General features: G+C 47.6%; 2 protein-coding genes and 1 long non-coding RNA gene across 4 annotated transcripts in view; 2 read left to right on the forward strand and 1 right to left on the reverse strand.

Annotated features, from left to right (window-relative positions):
• LOC130130788 (uncharacterized) overlaps positions 1-10,230 on the reverse strand; it is a 30,063-nt gene extending 19,833 nt beyond the window's left edge. The window contains exon 1 of the long non-coding RNA XR_008812186.1: positions 9,831-10,230. This is a non-coding gene — a long non-coding RNA (uncharacterized LOC130130788). The remainder of the gene's footprint in view (positions 1-9,830) is intronic.
• LOC130130775 (equilibrative nucleoside transporter 2-like) overlaps positions 1-18,078 on the forward strand; it is a 331,770-nt gene that overhangs the window by 279,751 nt on the left and 33,941 nt on the right. The window contains exon 1 of one of the 2 annotated variants that reach the window (XM_056300591.1): positions 13,442-13,733. The exons of the other annotated variant lie outside the window; for it this stretch is intronic. The gene's annotated coding sequence lies outside the window, so the exon portion shown is untranslated. Of the gene's footprint in view, positions 1-13,441; positions 13,734-18,078 lie in introns of those variants that run through there. 2 annotated transcript variants of the gene reach the window in all.
• rela (v-rel avian reticuloendotheliosis viral oncogene homolog A) overlaps positions 1-18,078 on the forward strand; it is a 238,703-nt gene that overhangs the window by 135,044 nt on the left and 85,581 nt on the right. The gene's annotated exons all lie outside the window — the stretch shown is intronic.

Below are 18,078 nucleotides of genomic sequence, written 5' to 3' on the forward strand. Positions count from 1 at the left end.
TTTGAAGGTGAAATTAGAGTCAGGTGTTTTCAGTCACTGGGGTGGCAATCAGGTGTAAGAGGGCGCCCTGTTTTATTTAAAGAACAGGGATCAGGGAACAGGGTTTTGTCTAAAGAACAGGATTTTCACTTACGTAACATAGCTAAAATTCGGTCTTTTCTCTCCGTGGCTGACGCAGAGACTCTAATACATGCCTTTGTTTCATCCAGACTTGATTACTGTAATGTTCTGTTCTCAGGTCTGCCACATACTAGTACTAAAAGTCTTCAGGTGGTTCAAAAAGCTGCTGCTAGAATCCTAACTAAAACTAGGAAATTTGACCATATGACACCAATTCTCGCCTCCCTTCATTGGCTTCCTATCCATGTTAGATCAGAATACAAGGTGCTTCTGCTGACTTATAAAATCCTAAATGGGCTGGCCCCATCTTACCTGTCTGATCTCCTTAAACCTTACATGCCATCTTGAGCACTTCGTTCTCAAAATACAGGGCTCCTGTGTGTGACCCAAGTTAAACAGAAGTCAGCTGGTGGCAGCAGGGCCTTTTCCTATCGGGCTCCATTGTTGTGGAATAATCTGCCTGCTGCCATCAGACCACCAGAGTCTGTTGAGTCCTTTAAATCCAAACTTAAAACTCATCTTTTTGCCTTAGCTTACAATTAATTGCCTTTAAGTTGAGTGCTTCACAACCTGTACTGCATGGCAGGTCGGTTTTCTGTCTCAATGAATTTACCAACCACTGTTCTGCCCACCAGATTATAGAGTATAGATTATAGAGTATAGATTATGACTAGTTGATGACTTAATTATGACTGACTATTGCAAACTGTTCTCTTCTCTCACATTTATTATCTCTCTCTCTGAATGATGTCTTCTCCTTTCTCTTTGTCTGTGTTTGAATGGTGTCATGTGAGTCTCTCTTGCATGCATGTGCAGTCGGTTCTCTCCCCAGGTCTCCATGGTGATGGTGGTCACCATTTGGATGCTGCCTGCCCTTCCACTCCTCACATAAGTTTTTTTTTTTACATGATGATGCTGGTCGCGTCGCCTGGGTCCTGGACTGCTCCGTTGGCATCTGGACACTGCTTGGCATCCTGTGCATCATGTTCTTCATAAATTTTACGTCCATTATAATTCTGTTATCCTCTTTCAGTGTTGTATTGTGTAAATTGCGTGAACACAACATCCATTGCACGCTGTCCGTCTTGGGAGAGAGATCCCTCCTCTGTTGCTCTCCCTGAGGTTTCTTCCTATTTATTCTCCCTGTTAAAGGTTTTTTTAGGGAGTTGTTCCTTCTCCGATGAGAGGGTCTAAGGACAGGATGTTGTGTTGCTGCTAAGCCCACTGAGGCAAATTTGTAATTTGTGATATTGGGCTATACAAATAAAATTGAATTGAATCTATCAAAGCCTGATCTTCACAACACGTTTGTGGAAGTGTATCATGGCAAGAACAAAGGAGATTTCTGAGGACCTCAGAAAAAGCGTTGTTGATGCTCATCAGGCTGGAAAAGGTTACGAAACCATCTCTAAAGAGTTTGGACTCCACCACTGTCAGACAGATGTTGTACAAATGGAGGAAATTCAAGACCATTGTTACCCTCCCCAGGAGTGGCGGACCATCAAAGATCACTCCAAGAGCAAGGCGTGTAATAGTCGGCCAGGTCACAAAGGAACCCAGGGTAACTTCTAAGCAACTAAAGGCCTCTCTCACATTGGCTAATGTTCATGAGTCCACCATCAGCAGAACACCGGACAACAATGGTGTGCATGGCAGGGTTGCAAGGAGAAAGCCACTACTCTCCAAAAAGAACATTGCTGCCCATCTGCAGTTTGCTAAAGATCACGTGGACAAGCCAGAAGGCTATTGGAAAAATGTTTCATGGACGGATGAGACCAAAATAGAACCTTTTGGTTTAAATGAGAAGCGTTATGTTTGGAGAAAGGAAAACACTGCATTCCAGCACAAGAACCTTATCCCATCTGTGAAACGTGGTGGTGGTATAACAGTGATGCACAGCAGCCATTTTGCACCAGAACACTCACCACACATCAGCTTGAGGTGGAGACGGAGGAATCATTGAGCGAATTACACGTGGGGACGATTAGGTGGCCAGATGGAGACAGCCAGGTTGGGAATTTTGCCAGGACACCCCCTACTCCTTGTGCCATGGGATCTTCAATGGCCACAGTGAGTCAGGACCTCGGTTTAACGTCTCATCCAAAGGGCGGCATCTCCTACAGCACAGTGTCCCCCTCACTGACCTGGGGACTTTTTTTTGTTTTGTTTGTTTTATTAGGACCAGAAAGAAGACTGCCCCCTACTGGCCAAGCAACACCGCTTCCATCAGCAACTCCATTTTCCCGGGAGGTCTCCCTTCCATGTACCAGCCAAGCTCCTACCTGCTTAGCTTCTATCATGCAGCAGAACCAGGGTACATATTGGTATGGCTGCTGGTCGTACCAGCATGTGCCTATACGTAAACCAGGATGCCACAAGGTTACGTTGAATCCCCAGCAGTTTATTCTCAGGTTTTGCATTCAACGCTGGACAATCTAGGTCCTCCAGCACGTTGGTATAGTATGTTGATGATTTAATGTTCATCAGCAAAACAAGCTTGTGAGATCGGTACCATTGCATTGCTAAAACATCTGGCGGAGCAGGGCCACAAGGCCAGTTTGAGTAAATTTCAATTCGTCTAGGAAAAAGTCACCTTTCTAGGGCACGAAACCTCTAAACACTGAGCTCAAAATGACTGGAAGCCATCCTCAAAATTCCAAAACCTCGGACTAAGCCAATAAACGTAATTTTTAAGGATGACAGGCTACTGTGGACAGTAGATCTGTGGCCATGGACTAAAACCAACTGACAATGCGATGTGGACAGAAGCTGTCGACGCGGTTTTCACTCAACGAAAACAGACTGACTACCACGCCTATGTTAGGACTGCCTGGCCCAGACAGACCATTCACACAGAAAGTGGATGGAGAAAGAGGCTGAGCACACATATGTAAATAACCTATGGCAGTCTGAGGACAGACGTCCCTGCCTAAGTGTTGGTTTCGTTTTTATGTAAAATTGGCACACGCGAAGGACCATGTGTCAAAGGGGGGGGGGGGACGTTGGACGCAGTAAACAGGCTTATGAGAGGCTTCCCAAATTATCCCCGAGATATTTGTTCAAAAGGTTTAATTGGTTTGAAAGTAATGCCGCAAGAGGGCAACTCACACAAGCCTCGAGCCACCCTCCCCCTGACCACCCGTTCGATCCTCTGCAGGTGGATCTCACTGAACTAACGCCAACTGAGGGAAAGACATACTGTCTTGTGATTGTGATGTTTTCTAAACGGGTTGAAGTTTTCCCTACAGAAAAAAGGGATGCCTCCACAGTAGCAAAGGTGCTAGTAAGGGAGATTACTCCCAGATGGGGAACACCACGGAAGTTCAGCAGTGATAACGGAACTTATTTTGTCAATAGTTCTTCTAAACAACTTTCAACATTTCTGGGGTATTAATCTGAGGCAACGTTATGCCTATCACCCACAGAGTGGTGGAGCAACTGAGAGAGAAAACGGGAGAATTGAAAATAAACTGCTCAAATGTTGTGGTGAGACAGGACTGAAACGGATAAAGGCACTGCCGTTAGTGCTGATGGCAACGGGAGCAAGAGGAAGGGCTGCAACAGGTCTGCTGCCTTTTGAAATCTTCACAGGCAGAATTATGAACACTGGACTAGCCCCCCCCCCCAAAAAAGCAGGTCCTCAGCTCTGGCCTCATGGAAGATGTAACGCTTCATTATTGTGTGCAACTAAACAAAAATGCTGAGTTCTGGTCACATGTAGGTGAGAGCGGCATTTCCAGAGCCAACAGAGGGTCAGCCGCATGACCTGCAGCCAGGAGATTGGGTGCTGATAAAGGCCCTAAAGAGAAAGCACTGGAGGAAGCCCCAGCAGGCAGGATCCCACCAAGTGCTCTCGACCACAACTACAGCACTGAAGGTGGAGGGGAGAGTCAGCTGGGCACACGTCAGCCACCGCAGAAAGGTGCCACCACTTCAGATGGAGGTCCACATTGAGAGACCCGCTCCGCTCACAAACGAGAGAAGTAGATGTTGCCAACTCTCACTGAGGTTTAAAAACGCACTGAGAGCCAAGGGTTGCTACAAAGTGTTCTTTCAGGAATCAGGAACACAGTCATTTCACTCCATGTACTTGCGTACATGAAATAAAACGAAATATCGTTTCCCCCAGCCCACAGCAGTGCAACACAAAAACACATCCAAACTAGAACATATACATACAAACTAAGAACACATATCTAAACTAAACACATATATCCAAACTAAGCAGCAAAAAAAAAAATCACTGTCCAAGAGAATGAACGCCAGCCAGGATGACTGTTGGAACTGCCAGTCTGCATGAGCTAGCAGTTAGCTTAGCCTGCCCCGCTTCCATGGCCTGTCAGATCGCCCTCGGAGTTTCCTCTTCGAGCGCAGCTCCGGGCAGGGCCGTGGTCCCCGGGCCCACAGGACGCAGCAGACCAAGCTCTACCAGCCGATCCAGCGCCAGCTCTCCCAGCCATCAAACGAAGACACAAACTTAGATGCAGACATGGACAAAGACACTGCATGGACGGTACTGGGTGAGGCCGCCGCAAATGTGAGTTTGCGCCACCATCTTCCCACACCGGAAGCAGTGATGTCCGCCGATGTCCAATGTAGTGAATTCAGGGGGCAGCCAGCCCGCCGCTGCTGCAGGGAATCAAACCCAGGTAGCCTGGACCACGGGTGACTGCGCTAACCGGTCAACTAAAAGGCCCGACCCGTTAACCAAGGGCTAGCAAGGCATTTTTCGGTCGTATTTTTTAGAGGGGTGGGGATACCTGCAGTCAGTTTAGGCAGAAGAGGTCACTTAGATGAGTGATGAAATGTTTCTCTTGATAAACGTTGTGTCCAGATGAACTGATACAACTTCCTTTGACTTTCTTACCTGGATTATTGAGCACGCATAAAGACACTTTACCAATTGTTGGATTTGTCAACAATTACCAGCATCGTCTCAATCACCGATGGTAGTTCAAGTACCATTGTCTACAGCAGGCTTTAAGGTATTAACCTATGCGACACCTCCTCAGTCTACGTCTCAGAGCTTATTCATTATGATCTACTCCATAGTAAAATAGATATAATCTTATTTGCCTTGTCCGAATTCTATAAAGTATACAGGCCATGTGAGTTGAATTGCGCAGTATTGTGAAAATGATGGAAATGGCTGTGGTGAACACATATTTAAAGAAGTAGGAGGAATACAGGATGACTTAAACTTGGTCTAGTCTTGGTCAAGCTAGCTTGGTCTAGTCAGAAAGGCACGAACTGAGGAAGCCTCTTGGATGAGAGGCGAAACGTCTTCACGGATATATACCAAGTCCAGTTGCACTTGATTCAACTCCTTTGGATGAGAAGGGAACAGGTGCGTGAAGCTGGGCAATCAAGGTCAGTCAGGCACACGGGCCTTCAGTTAGTTTCCTTGCATTCCATTTCAGAATAATACTGTCTTAAGCCGATATCTCGACACTAGCATTGATTTCTGCTTTGATTTCGCCCTTCCAGGAAAGCAGCGAGATGGATAAGTTGAAAACACAGCTGTGCAAGTATCTGCAAAGGATGTTGCCGTTTTCAGTCAGGTTAGTAATAAAACTACGCTTATTTATAGCGTCTCTGCTAACGACAGGGAAAAGCATGCTCGTTTTGTAAACGGTTTTTGGAAGCAGCTTTGATTCAGATTTTGCAATATAATTGTCAATAAGGAACACTTCTTTAAGAAAAGTTGCCCAAAATATCATACAGAAAAAAGTAAATTAAAAAAAAAAATTCTTCACTGAAGTGGACCTCATTTTGTGAGAGCATCCCTTCATGTTTTCCTTTCTAATAGCTGTTGAAGATTAATTTTACTTTTAATTTTCAGATTCTAATCTGAGCACGAGTAAAAGATTTGAAAGTGGTGCTAGCAAGCGCAAGAGACTTGAAAATGACATGGTAAAGAAGTTAAGACCAATCACTGCTTTCTTGCACCAGCCACTGACAGAAGCAACAAGTGCCAGCGGTGAAGCAGATATATTGATACTGACACAAGGAGATCAGTATGGTGGCGCTATCCAACTACTGACATCCAGCCAGAGGAAAACCTCCCAAAAACAGAAACGGTGATGCAGGACGTGGAACAGCAAGCTGATTACGAGGAAGCAGCCATGATGCCAGCTAAAGATGAAAATATCAGACTAATTCAAGGGTCACTTGGAGAGGGTAAAAAGCCACAAGAAAATAAGGGAGACGGTAAAGAGCCACAAGAAAATAATGTGGGTAAAGAGCCACAAGAAAAGAAAGGGAGAGGGTAAAGAGCCACAAGAAAATAATGTGGATAGTCAGACTTCTCAGCTCACACCTGGTAAGATAGGCCAAGTCCAAGGTATTCCAGATGCAGATATAGATGATGCCAAACAGATCTACTGTAACAGACGTTGGTTTGTGGACAGAATCATCACACGAGGAAGCATCCTATTGGGTCGAGAGGGATCCCTCTCAAGTTCAGCATCGCTGTGGACCATTTTCAAATTCCAAGAGAGTCTACAAAAAACAGACCAGGCTTTACACAAAAGCTCCTTTTCATTCAACACAAGTCAATGGGGAAACATATAGCCGAGCTTGTGTAGTGGCTGCAACTAGTACAGAACACGGCAGCAAGGGTCGTAACAAAAACCAGGATGAGAGATCACATGACCCCAGTTTTAGCGTCTTTACCCTGGCTTCCTGTAGCACTGAGGATTGATTTTAAAATATTTTACTTGTGTTTAAAGCTCTACATGGTTTAGCACCCTCATACCTATCTGACTGGTTATCTGATGATGTTCCGAGCCGCTCTCTTAGAGCCTCTGGTGCCGGTCTGCTCACGGTCCCTAGAATGATCTAGAAAAGTATGGCGAAGCAGCATTTTGTTTTTGTGCACCGATGGCTTGGAATAGACTCCCCCAACAAATAAGAGAAGCAACGTCCATAGTGTTAAGAGTCAGCTCAAGACTGATTTTGATGCTCTTGCTTTTAATTAATTCCACTTTAAATTTCTTTTTATTCTTGTTTTTTTATCTTGTACTGTGCTTTTATTTCTTGCAGTGTTTTATGCTTTTTGCCTAGGTCTGTGTTTTATGATTTTTAACTGATTTTATCTGTATTGTTGTTGAGTTTTATCGTTTCCCCTGTTTTTAATGTAAAGCACTTTGAGCTGCATTTTATGTATGAAAGGTACAATACAAATAAAGTTTATTATTATTATTATTATTCCCCCCCCCAAAGGCCGGATTTATGGCTTTGTGTGTAAACTCTTTCCAAACCTTGCATATTCTGCTACAGCTTTAGCTTCTGCAGGGTTTGGCGATTGGCAAAACTCCTATCTTATCCAAACTCAGAGAAGCACAGGAATGCCATGTTGACCTACCTAACACGGAAGAGAGGACACGCGTTATCTTCAGAGCCGGGGGAACAAATAAAAGCAGAGCAGCAGTACTGACATGCTGTCAGTACTGCTGCTCTGCTCACTATGTTGTGGATTTTTCTTATCCTTTTAATGGGCCCTTGCCCCAGCAACCTCTGGGAAGGACAATCATCGGACAAATATTGGAGCAAACAGGGAATCTTTAATGCATCTGCAGATGGAGAGTCATATAGTCACAGAAGTCAGTCTGTGAGGATATGCTCTAACTTGAGTTGGAGGTAGTGGTTTTTTATAGAGCAGTCCGTCGCGTCATACCCTATGTTCCTTGCATTAACCAAGGTGTTGTCTTACAAAGGAATGCAGGAAAACATCTACGTTAATCATGTCCTGTGTCCGGTGTGTGTCTGTGGGTCCGTTGCACCTGTCTTTGCTGTACCAGGCAGTTCCTGGGATGTGGCAACGGGGAGGCAAGCATGATAACAGTTGGTATGTGGCCCCATCGGAGGCAAGCATGATAACAGTTGATGTGTGTGTCTGCAGTGAGTGAGAAGTTTCATACACACAGAGAAGTGGAAAACTACAGAGTACATACGGAGTGCATATGGAGTACATTTTTGTACTCCACAATTATCGCTGTAGTGTGCACTCCTGCAGAACGAGGCTTACCTTTCAGAGGAGACAATGAACAATCTGGATCTCCAAATAACAGCAATTATCTCAGCCTTTTAGAAGTAGTAGCAAAATCTGGTCTATTTTTACTGGCTCATATCAACCGCTATGGAAAATTCCAGATCAGGAAATCCCTTATTTGTCAAAAACTATGTGAGGAAATGATTTGACTCATGGGGGCGGGGGGGGGGGGGAGTTAAGGATGCAACTCTGGCGGACGTGAAAAAGGCCGGATGTTTCAGCTCGTCAGTAAATTCCACCCCTGACATTGCACATACTGGTCAGTTGACTTTAGTTATCAGATATGCGTCACCTGAGGACGGTTTATCAAGTGAGAGACTTTTAACTTTGCTTGAGCTAAAAGACCACACAGGGGAGAGCATGGCCGACTTGGTGTTGAGCTACCTCACTCCTGGGCTTGAAACCGGCTTTTCTAAAAAAAGGGCTAAAAACCACTTTTCTCGGCATTTCAGATGATTCTGAGTATTTGGGGGGAGGGAGTTGGAGTGGGGGGGGGTTTAGGGGCAGGGGGAAGGCGGTTAGCTGGCAGGATGAAGAGGAGGGAGATTTAGACGGGTGGATCACCAAACCGCTACATTGTAGCGGGGTTCTTCTAGTGGGACGTATAAGCACACTTGGGAGGACAATAAAAGACAGGCAAGTTGGACTACGGTGAATTGGGCGTTTACTGTGGAGAAAAAGTGAAGATTATTTACAAGACCAGTCAAAACAAGAGGAGTGGTGTCGAAAATGAACAAACCAAACACCCCAACTTCAGCTTGTAACATCTACCTGCCTCTTTACAAAGAAACCAAACGTCTCTAGCTAACCTCACTCCAATTAGCTTTCATAAATACAGGCAGCGACACCACCGTTAAGCTGATGTGCCTAGACAGAGAACTCACCCTACGGGTAAGCCGTGTAAAGGGACCCCCCCCCCCCCCCCCGTATCTTACCTGGCACCGGTCTCAGAAGTGGAACAGGGAGGTCAAAGATTTGGACAAAAACAACCTCTCTCACAAACAGCACACAAGTGTAAAGGAGGAAAACAACAACTGCCAGCTAGCATGGACTGGTGCTATTTCAAATGGAGAGCTGAGAGTTGATTGGAGAAGGCATAATTACAGGAGGAAGCTGATTGGCACACACACACTAATCAACATTAGCTCCCTGCTGGTTGTGTTAGGCCAATGTAACCGGTTATTTTCTTGCCCGGTGCGGGATTCGATACGGGGTGTACTGCCCCACAAGGCGACGTCACTAACCGCTCGGCTAAAGGGTCAGACCCGTTAGCTAGGGGCTAACGTGTCTTATTAGTAGTTTACACTAAGTTACATCAGACAGCAAGTCGCTTAGCCGACGTTAGCAAACAACAGTTCCTACTTTACCTTGTTCGACTCGGCCTGGCAGCTGTTCCTGCTGCAGCCACAGGATCAGGATACTGTCCGCTTGGGGGCGCCATCAACAAGATGCTTATTTTGAAGGGAACAAACAACCTGTGCTACTGGTTTCTATCTGGCTTGGTAGGCTAGCGCTTATTTGTTGATGTTAGCTAGCTTAGCGACAGAAATGGCGACGTTACCAGCTTGCTTTTAACGTTATTCAGTATAGGTAGCGAACATTACTGGAACGTTTAGAATATTGTCAGTATACTGAAAACCATCTTGTTTTCTCTTACCTTTGAACATATGTAGGTATTTCTGCTGACAGTGGCAGGGTTGACCCGCCCGTGTGGTCGTCCACACAGCCGAATCCAGTGGCGACGTCTCTCAGTATTTGTTCTGGGTTTGATGAAAGGAGTAAAAACAACTCCAGGATGCGTTCTGGGTATCGCGAGTCGCTGTTACAGGTACCCCACGCACACCTTTTAACCGTTTCCCCTTCAATCTCAGTTCCTCCTGTTTTCGCTCTCAGAGTCACTTACATCGGAACGCATCTGAGGTTGTCCACTCGATTTGCTTGTCTAACCCCAAGTACGTTAGCAACGGTAACCATGGGTAGGAGCCCTCCGGTTGGTGGGTTTAGCAGACCAATCAGAAGGCCAGCAAAGGGTCCGTTGACAGTAACAGAGAGAGAGAGAGGAAGAGAGAGAGAGAGATAGATAGATAGAGAGAGAGAGAGAGAGAGAGAGAGAGAGAGAGAGAGAGAGAGAGAGAGAGAGAGAGAGAGAGAGAGAGAGAGAGAGAGAGAGAGGAAGAGAGAGAGAGAGAGGAAGAGAGAGAGAGAGGAAGAGAGAGGAAGAGAGAGAGAGGAAGAGAGAGAGAGAGAGGAAGAGAGAGAGAGGAAGAGAGAGAGAGAGAGGAAGAGAGAGAGAGGAAGAGAGAGAGAGAGAGGAAGAGAGAGAGAGGAAGAGAGAGAGAGGAAGAGAGAGAGAGAGAGGAAGAGAGAGAGAGGAAGAGAGAGAGAGAGAGGAAGAGAGAGAGAGAGAGAGAGAGAGAGAGAGAGAGAGAGAGAGAGAGAGAGAGGAAGAGAGAGAGAGAGAGGAAGAGAGAGAGAGAGGAAGAGAGAGGAAGAGAGAGAGAGAGAGAGAGAGAGAGGGAGAGAGAGAGAGAGAGAGAGAGAGAGAGAGAGGAAGATACGAAAGAAAGAGGGGAGGAAAAATGCACGCGCACATCTCACACACGAATGTGACGCCTACAGACGGGCTTCCTGTTTACAAACATTACTGGGGGTGTGCACGGCCAGGGGACCAAACCGTTTTAGGAGCTCCCAAAAGATTATGCATCTCAGAATCTTGTGAGAGCTCCCCAAAGCGGTTCAGCAACTATTGGCGGTTTGTGCAGTTTATTGCGCGTCCTCTCTGCTGTGTCTGAGCTCTCTCTCGGTTAAAATCTCTGCGCTGTAGCGGCTTTCTGCCCCCTAGTTGCGCACGCATCTCTGCGATGACGTCGCAGGGAAACCCCCCTATACTAGACGCACTTGAAGCCCGTTTAAGAAGAAGAACTAGAACTAGAGCAGTGTTTCTCAACCGGGGGTCCGCGGACCCCTAGTGGTCCGTCGTGTAATTGCAAGGGGTCCGTGAAAATAAAGTATCTTTAAAAAAAAGATCCTACGACATTTATAGAAATAGGATTATTTTACTCAAATGTGACTGAGACCTTTATCTACCTAAACTATAAAGGGTAACGGGACTTTTTTCTCTAATTACATCTGTTTCACAAGTGTCATTTATTGTATTTTAATAAGAGATCTCGCTCCCATTTGCATTGTTAAAAGTTACTGCATAAAAATTCTGTTGTTACATATATCTGAAAGTTACTGAATACATATTCTGTGTTGTTACATATATCTGAAAGTTACTGAATACATATTCTGTTTTGTTACATATATCTGAAAGTTACTGAATACATATTCTGTGTTGTTACATATATCTGAAAGTTACTGAATACATATTCTGTTTTGTTGCATATATCTGAAAGTTACTGAATACATATTCTGTTTTGTTGCATATATCTGAAAGTTACTGCATACATATTCTGTTTTGTTACATATATCTGAAAGTTACTGAATACATATTCTGTTTTGTTACATACATCTGAAAGTTACTGAAAACATATTCTGTTTTGTTACATATATCTGAAAGTTACTGAATACATATTGTTTTGTTGCATATATCTGAAAGTTACTGAATACATATTCTGTTTTGTTGTATATATCTGAAAGTTACTGAATACATATTCTGTTTTGTTACATATATCTGAAAGTTACTGAATACATATTCTGTTTTGTTACACATATCTGAAAGTTACTGCATAAGAATTCTGTTTTGTTAACTATATCTAAGTTACAACTGAAAGCTCTTATTTTTGCCCCAAAGAGTGAATAAATGCTATAATGCAATTTAAAATGCAGTTTCTACTGTTTCTATCAAATTGCAACCCCCCTCCCCCAAGATCAGGTGGAGGGGTCCTCAGGGTAGATCAAAAATACGCAGGGGGTCCAGGACCCCAAAAAGGTTGAGAACCACTGTAACTAGAGTACAGTGATGTTGCACAAATGTTCTCCTTTCTTGCTAATATGACAGCGTCTAAGCAAGAACTTCAGCAAGGTGTTGAACTGTTGATGGAAGCGTACCCAGAAGACGTTGACCTGAAACTTACTGATGAACTTTTGCACTTTCACTTGCACGCGAGACAAAGCCAGAGGCCTACAGAAGAGCACTCTCTGTCTCATGCAGACCTTCATCAAATTATATACTGTGGAGTTAGAAAACAACGAGACAGGAGACGTGAGAGTAGACGTAGTCGAGGTAGTTTACTAGCTCCAGCTTAGCATGTCATACATTCGACAACGACACTGAACTGAACTCTCAACCGGAAGCGGAAGTGCATTATCTGACCCCTCGCCTCTTCCCTTAAAGGTACACCGTCCTCTTAGGTGAATGTCTCTCGTTATATAGATGTGGGTCACCACAATACACAAGGAAACAATTCACTTGGCCTTCCCTGATGTGGAAGCAATCTTGTGGCTATTTTTTTCTTAGCTTAATGGTCACTAACTGCTCAGGAGAGAGGTCTTTTTCAAGACTCAAAAGAATTAAACACGAATTAAGGGCCACAGTGTCTCAAGAAAGGTTGTCCACACTGAGCATTTTGTGCAAGGAAAGTGACAAACTCAGACGAACACATTTTGATGAACTTTTGGATGATTTTGCAGCGAGGAAGACTGGAATTTTTTTTGGATGATTGTAGTTTTTTTGTTTGTTTCTTAATATGTATTTTAAAATCGACTGTTTATAACAACATAAAATAGGATCTAAAAATGTCACATTGTCACTGTCAGGTAGTCGTGGTCATCTTAACATTTCCCAGGCAATAACATTTTAAGCTCAAGTTGTTGTTTTTTTTTAAGGTCAGATGTCTACGTGTAAAAACCACCTCCTTAGAAAGACATCATTAAATGGTCATTGGTCGCAGATCACAGGACGGAATACCTACCGCGTGGCGGTTCCGTTGCCAAACAACGTGCTTAATTAGCTGACATCTGTGGTGCAGTGAGTTTTCAAAACACCTTTTTTTCTTTTTCTCGTGCTGATTTGTTTTCATGTTTAGTTTAGGAGTCATATTCCTCATACGCATCAGCACACGGCCAATAAACCTGCCTCTGACGGCGGGGCGCCGCCGGTGCATCGTCTGTGGCAACGACAATAACGACAACCACGAAGGGACAGAGCCGAGGCCTCTACCGGGTATGAGACAGGTGGCTGTGAAATTCTGCATCCCCGCTGAAACCCCACCCCCCTCCAAAAAAAAAAACGGCGAACAGTTTGACCCAATTACAGAAGAGGGGCATGAAGCGCGCGCGCGCGTGTTTAGGTGTGCGCGCGTGCGCGTGCGCCTGCACAACGCCAGCGGCAAACCCTCATTGGAAATGACGTCAGGCAACGTCAACGCTGAGCCGCGGCCATTGGTAAAAGACAAATCTGCCTTTCCCGCCACGTGTGGGGCGCGACGCAGCCCGTAGACATTTTGTCCGTGCGCCTCCATGCCGTCCGCGCTGCCGTCTCCCTCCACGTTGGCTCCGCTCGCCGCGGGGATCGGCGCGAAGACGCAGTGACTGACACCCGCCGCACCCCCTCGAGGTAAGCCGTCGGGCGTTTTTGGAACGCGCCGACGAGAGGACGGACGCGCTCCATCAGCGGGGGCTGCCCGCCGCCGCGGTGCTACTTGCTCTGTTCTTGGTGAGGACGGTGCGGCGCTCCATCAGCGGGGGGCTGCCCGCCGCCGCGGTGCTACTTGCTCTGTTCTTGGTGCGGACGGTGCGGCGCTCCATCAGCGGGGGGGGGCTGCCCGCCGCCGCGGTGCTACTTGCTCTGTTCTTGGTGAGGACGGTGCGGCGCTCCATCAGCGGGGGCTGCCCGCCGCCGCGGTGCTACTTGCTCTGTTCTTGGTGCGGACGGTGCGGCGCTCCATCAGCGGGGGGGGGGGGGCTGCCCGCCGCCGCGGCGCTACTTGCTCTGTTCTTGGTGCGGGCGGTGCGGCGCTCCATCAGCGGGGGCTGCCCGCCGCCCCGGTGCTACTTGCTCTGTTCTTGGTGCGGGCGGTGCGGGGGCTGCCCGCACCAAGAACAGAGCAAGCAGCGCCGGGGCGGTGCGGGGGCTGCCCGCTGCCCCGGCGCTACTTGCTCTGTAAACCGGGTGATGCGGCAGGATGCTGCTCCCGATTCGCCTCTTGCGGGGCTTCTCGCGCCTCTCCTGTCCGCGAGTCGCCTCGCGCCTCAACAGCGCCGCTCATTAATTTGGTCGCGCTAATTCACGCTCGCGTTTCGCTCCCGTGTCTTCCCCGTCGGAGTCTGACCGCGTCGCGGCTGCAGGTGTGCGCGGTGTGCTACATCGAGCGCCCCCCCGTCCCCCCCGGTACGCCCCGTTTGGTAGTTTCTGCTCAGTTGGCGGGTTATGGGGGCGATTGTGTGCGTCGTTGCTTTACATAGTTTACATTTCTGTCGCGCGCGGCGGGCCGCACGCGTACGGCGATAAGCCAAGCGCGTTCATCTGACCGGGGGCGAGGGGCAGCACCTGGCGGTGGCCTGCGGAATGGAGCAGGGTCAACGTCGGACGTTTAATCCCTCCCACCAACCTGGACGCTTGAACCAATCAAATGAAACGGTGGGCGGGGTCAAACGTTGGACGCTGAGCACCGCCACGTCCCGCAGGCCAGGCTTTGGTCGATTAATGAAGCAGCGTGGCTCCGCCCATCTGCCGGACCCGACTCGTTCCGGATTAGGCCTCGGGCAAGACCGGTAATCTGGCGAGGTGAGTCAGCTGCCGATCACAGCGCGTCACGATATAATCGTAACCGGAACCCCCCCTCCCCTCCCCCTCCCCCTCGGTTTGCGGAAATGAGCCCGGTGCCCCGTCATGGTCCGTTACGGGCAGGAACAAAGGCCGACTGTAGATAACAAAAGCGCCCCTGATCAGCCGCCGGCCCGGCCATCTGCCGCCGCCTGGCCGGGTCACACTTGCGTGCTGGAGGCCCATCTGTCACCGACTGAAGGGAACTGATTAGATACGAGTCTGCAAACCGCCAGCGATTTATCAACAACAAACTGTAGACAGAGATCATGTTAACGATGACGCTGGTGATACAGCCGGTACCGAGCCGGTACCGAACCGCTACTGGGTTTTTGGTGTCGTTCAGATGTGACGCACAAGCAAGCGACTTATTAACAACAAAGTGTAGACAGAGATCACGTTAACGATGACGCTGGTGATACAGCCGGTACCGAGCCGGTACCGAACCGCTACTGGGTTTTTGGTGTCGTTCAGATGTGACGCACAAGCAAGCGACTGATTAACAACAAACTGTAGAATAAGATCATGTTAACGATGACGCTGGTGATACAGCCGGTACCGAGCCGGTACCGAACCGCTGCTGGGTTTTTGGTGTCGTTCAGATGTGACGCACAAGCAAGCGACTTATCAAAAACAAACTGTAGACAGAGATCATGTTAACAATGACGCTGGTGATACAGCCGGTTACCGAACCGCTACTGGGTTTTTGGTGTCGTTCAGATGTGACGCACAAGCAAGCGACTTATTAACAACAAACTGTAGACAGAGAGCACGTTAACGATGACGCTGGTGATACAGCCGGTACCGAGCCGGTACCGAACCGCTACTGGGTTTTTGGTGTCCTTCAGATGTCACGCACAAGCAAGTGACTTATCAACAACATACTGTAGACAGAGATCATGTTAACGATGACGCTGGTGATACAGCCGGTACCGAGCCGGTACCGAACCGCTACTGGGTTTTTGGTGTCCGTCAGGTGTGACGCACAAGCAAGCGACTTATCAACAACAAACTGTAGACAGAGAGCATGTTAACGATGACGCTGGTGATACAGCCGGTACCGAACCGCTACTGGGTTTTTGGTGTCGTTCAGATGTGACGCACAAGCAAGCGACTTATTAACAACAAACTGTAGAGAGATCATGTTAACAATGACGCTGGTGATACAGCCGGTACCGAGCCGGTACCGAACCGCTACTGGGTTTTTGGTGTCCTTCAGATGTGACGCACAAGCAAGCGACTTATCAACAACATACTGTAGACAGAGATCATGTTAACGATGACGCTGGTGATACAGCCGGTACCGAACCGCTACTGGGTTTTTGGTGTCGTTCAGATGTGACGCACAAGACTTTGCAGCTGTGTGTGTGTGTGTGTGTGTGTGTGTAACATGAGAGGGAGAACTATTTTTGTGTGTACGCTACAGTGACCGTCATGCATGCTCACTCTTAACGGTTATCCGGGGCTCCGAAAAAAAATCCATATTTTGGGGGAAAACAAGCCGCTGTGCTCTAGCAGAACACCCGTATGAACAGAACACAGAGGTCGAGTCCCGTCAGTTAAATCTAAATGGGCCGAGACTCGCATCTGAAAACCGAAATCCTTGCTTAGTCGAAAGTGTGATGGGAACCGCGGGCCTCTAAACCGGCAGTCTGGCCAAGAAGTCCGGTCTGGGTTTGTCTCTGGGCCCGGGGGGAGTGTTGGGTGCAGTCTGCCTTCCCACCTTTCCCCCCCTCTTCACCCATGTTGTGTCCTTCGTCTCCGGGACGTTAAGCGAGTAGCGCCGCATGTTCTCAGCCTATTTTTGACTGGAATGCCAGTCCAGCACACTCCCACCGCAGCTCCAAATAACCAGAGGGGAGGAGGCCGCAGAGACCAACTTGTTTTTGGCAGTGTAGTTGTATCCCCCCCCCCCCCTCGTGTTTAGCTATGCTAACACAAACACTTATGCATTATTTTATCTGCATATGCAAATTAAACATTGATGCACAGACCAGGTGCATGTGTTAGTTTTGCCGTTTTATGAACTCCCAACATTTTTACATATTGCAGTAGGGCCGGGCAGTCATTCAGTATATACTATAATACAGCTTTATCGTCTAAAGGAATGATCACAAGAATCTCTTACCTAAAACTCCCCCAGTTCAGTGTCCTGAGCATCACTTGCATTCTTACACATTTTTGCGTAGCAGATATTGTGATGTCTATTGTGTAACATGCCCTGTGATTGTTGTGACGATCTGCTACTGCTTTCAGCTGCTCCCGTTAGGGGGCGCCACAGCGGATCATCCGTCTCCATCTCTTCCTGTCCTCTGCATCTTCCTCTGTCACACCAGCCACCTGCATGTCCTCCCTCACCACATCCGTAAACCTCCTCTTTGTCCTTCCTCTTCTCCTCTTCCCTGGCAGCTCCATATTCAGCATCCTTCTCCCAACATACCCAGCATCTCTCCTCCACACATGTCCAAGCCATCTCCATCTTGTCTCTCTTGCTTTGTCTCCAAACCGTCCAAACTGAGCTGTCCCTCTAATATACTCGTTCTGTCCTTCTTCATCACTCCCAGTGAAAATCTTATCATCTTCATCTCTGCCACCTCCACCTCCACCTCCTGTCTTTTCATCAGTGCCACTGTCTCCAAACCATACAACATAGCTGGTCTCACAACCATCTTGTAAACCTTCCCTTTAACTCTTGCTGGTACCCTTCTGTCACACATCACTCCTGACACTCTCCTCCACCCACTCCACCCTGCCTGCACTCTCTCCTTCACCTCTCTTCCACACTCTTTTTATTTTCCCCCTTTTGCTCCCCAATTGAATTTGGCCGTTACCCCACCGAGCCGTCCCGGTCGCTGATCCGGGGAGGGCTGCAGACTACCACATGCCTCCTCCAATACATGTGGAGTCACCAGCCGCTTCTTTTCACCTGACAGCGAGGAGTTTCACCAGGGGGATATGGCGCGTGGGAGGATTGTGCTGTTCCCCTCCCCCCGCAAACAGGCGCTCTGACCGACCAGAGGAGGCGCTAGTGCAGCAACCAGGACACACACCCACACCCAGCTTCCCACCCGCAGACACAACCAATTGTGTCTGTAGGGACACCCGACCAAGCTGGAGGTAACACAGGGATTTGAAC

Source organism: Lampris incognitus, chromosome 20, assembly GCF_029633865.1.
Source record: "Lampris incognitus isolate fLamInc1 chromosome 20, fLamInc1.hap2, whole genome shotgun sequence".
NCBI classification, from domain to species: domain Eukaryota; kingdom Metazoa; phylum Chordata; class Actinopteri; order Lampriformes; family Lampridae; genus Lampris; species Lampris incognitus.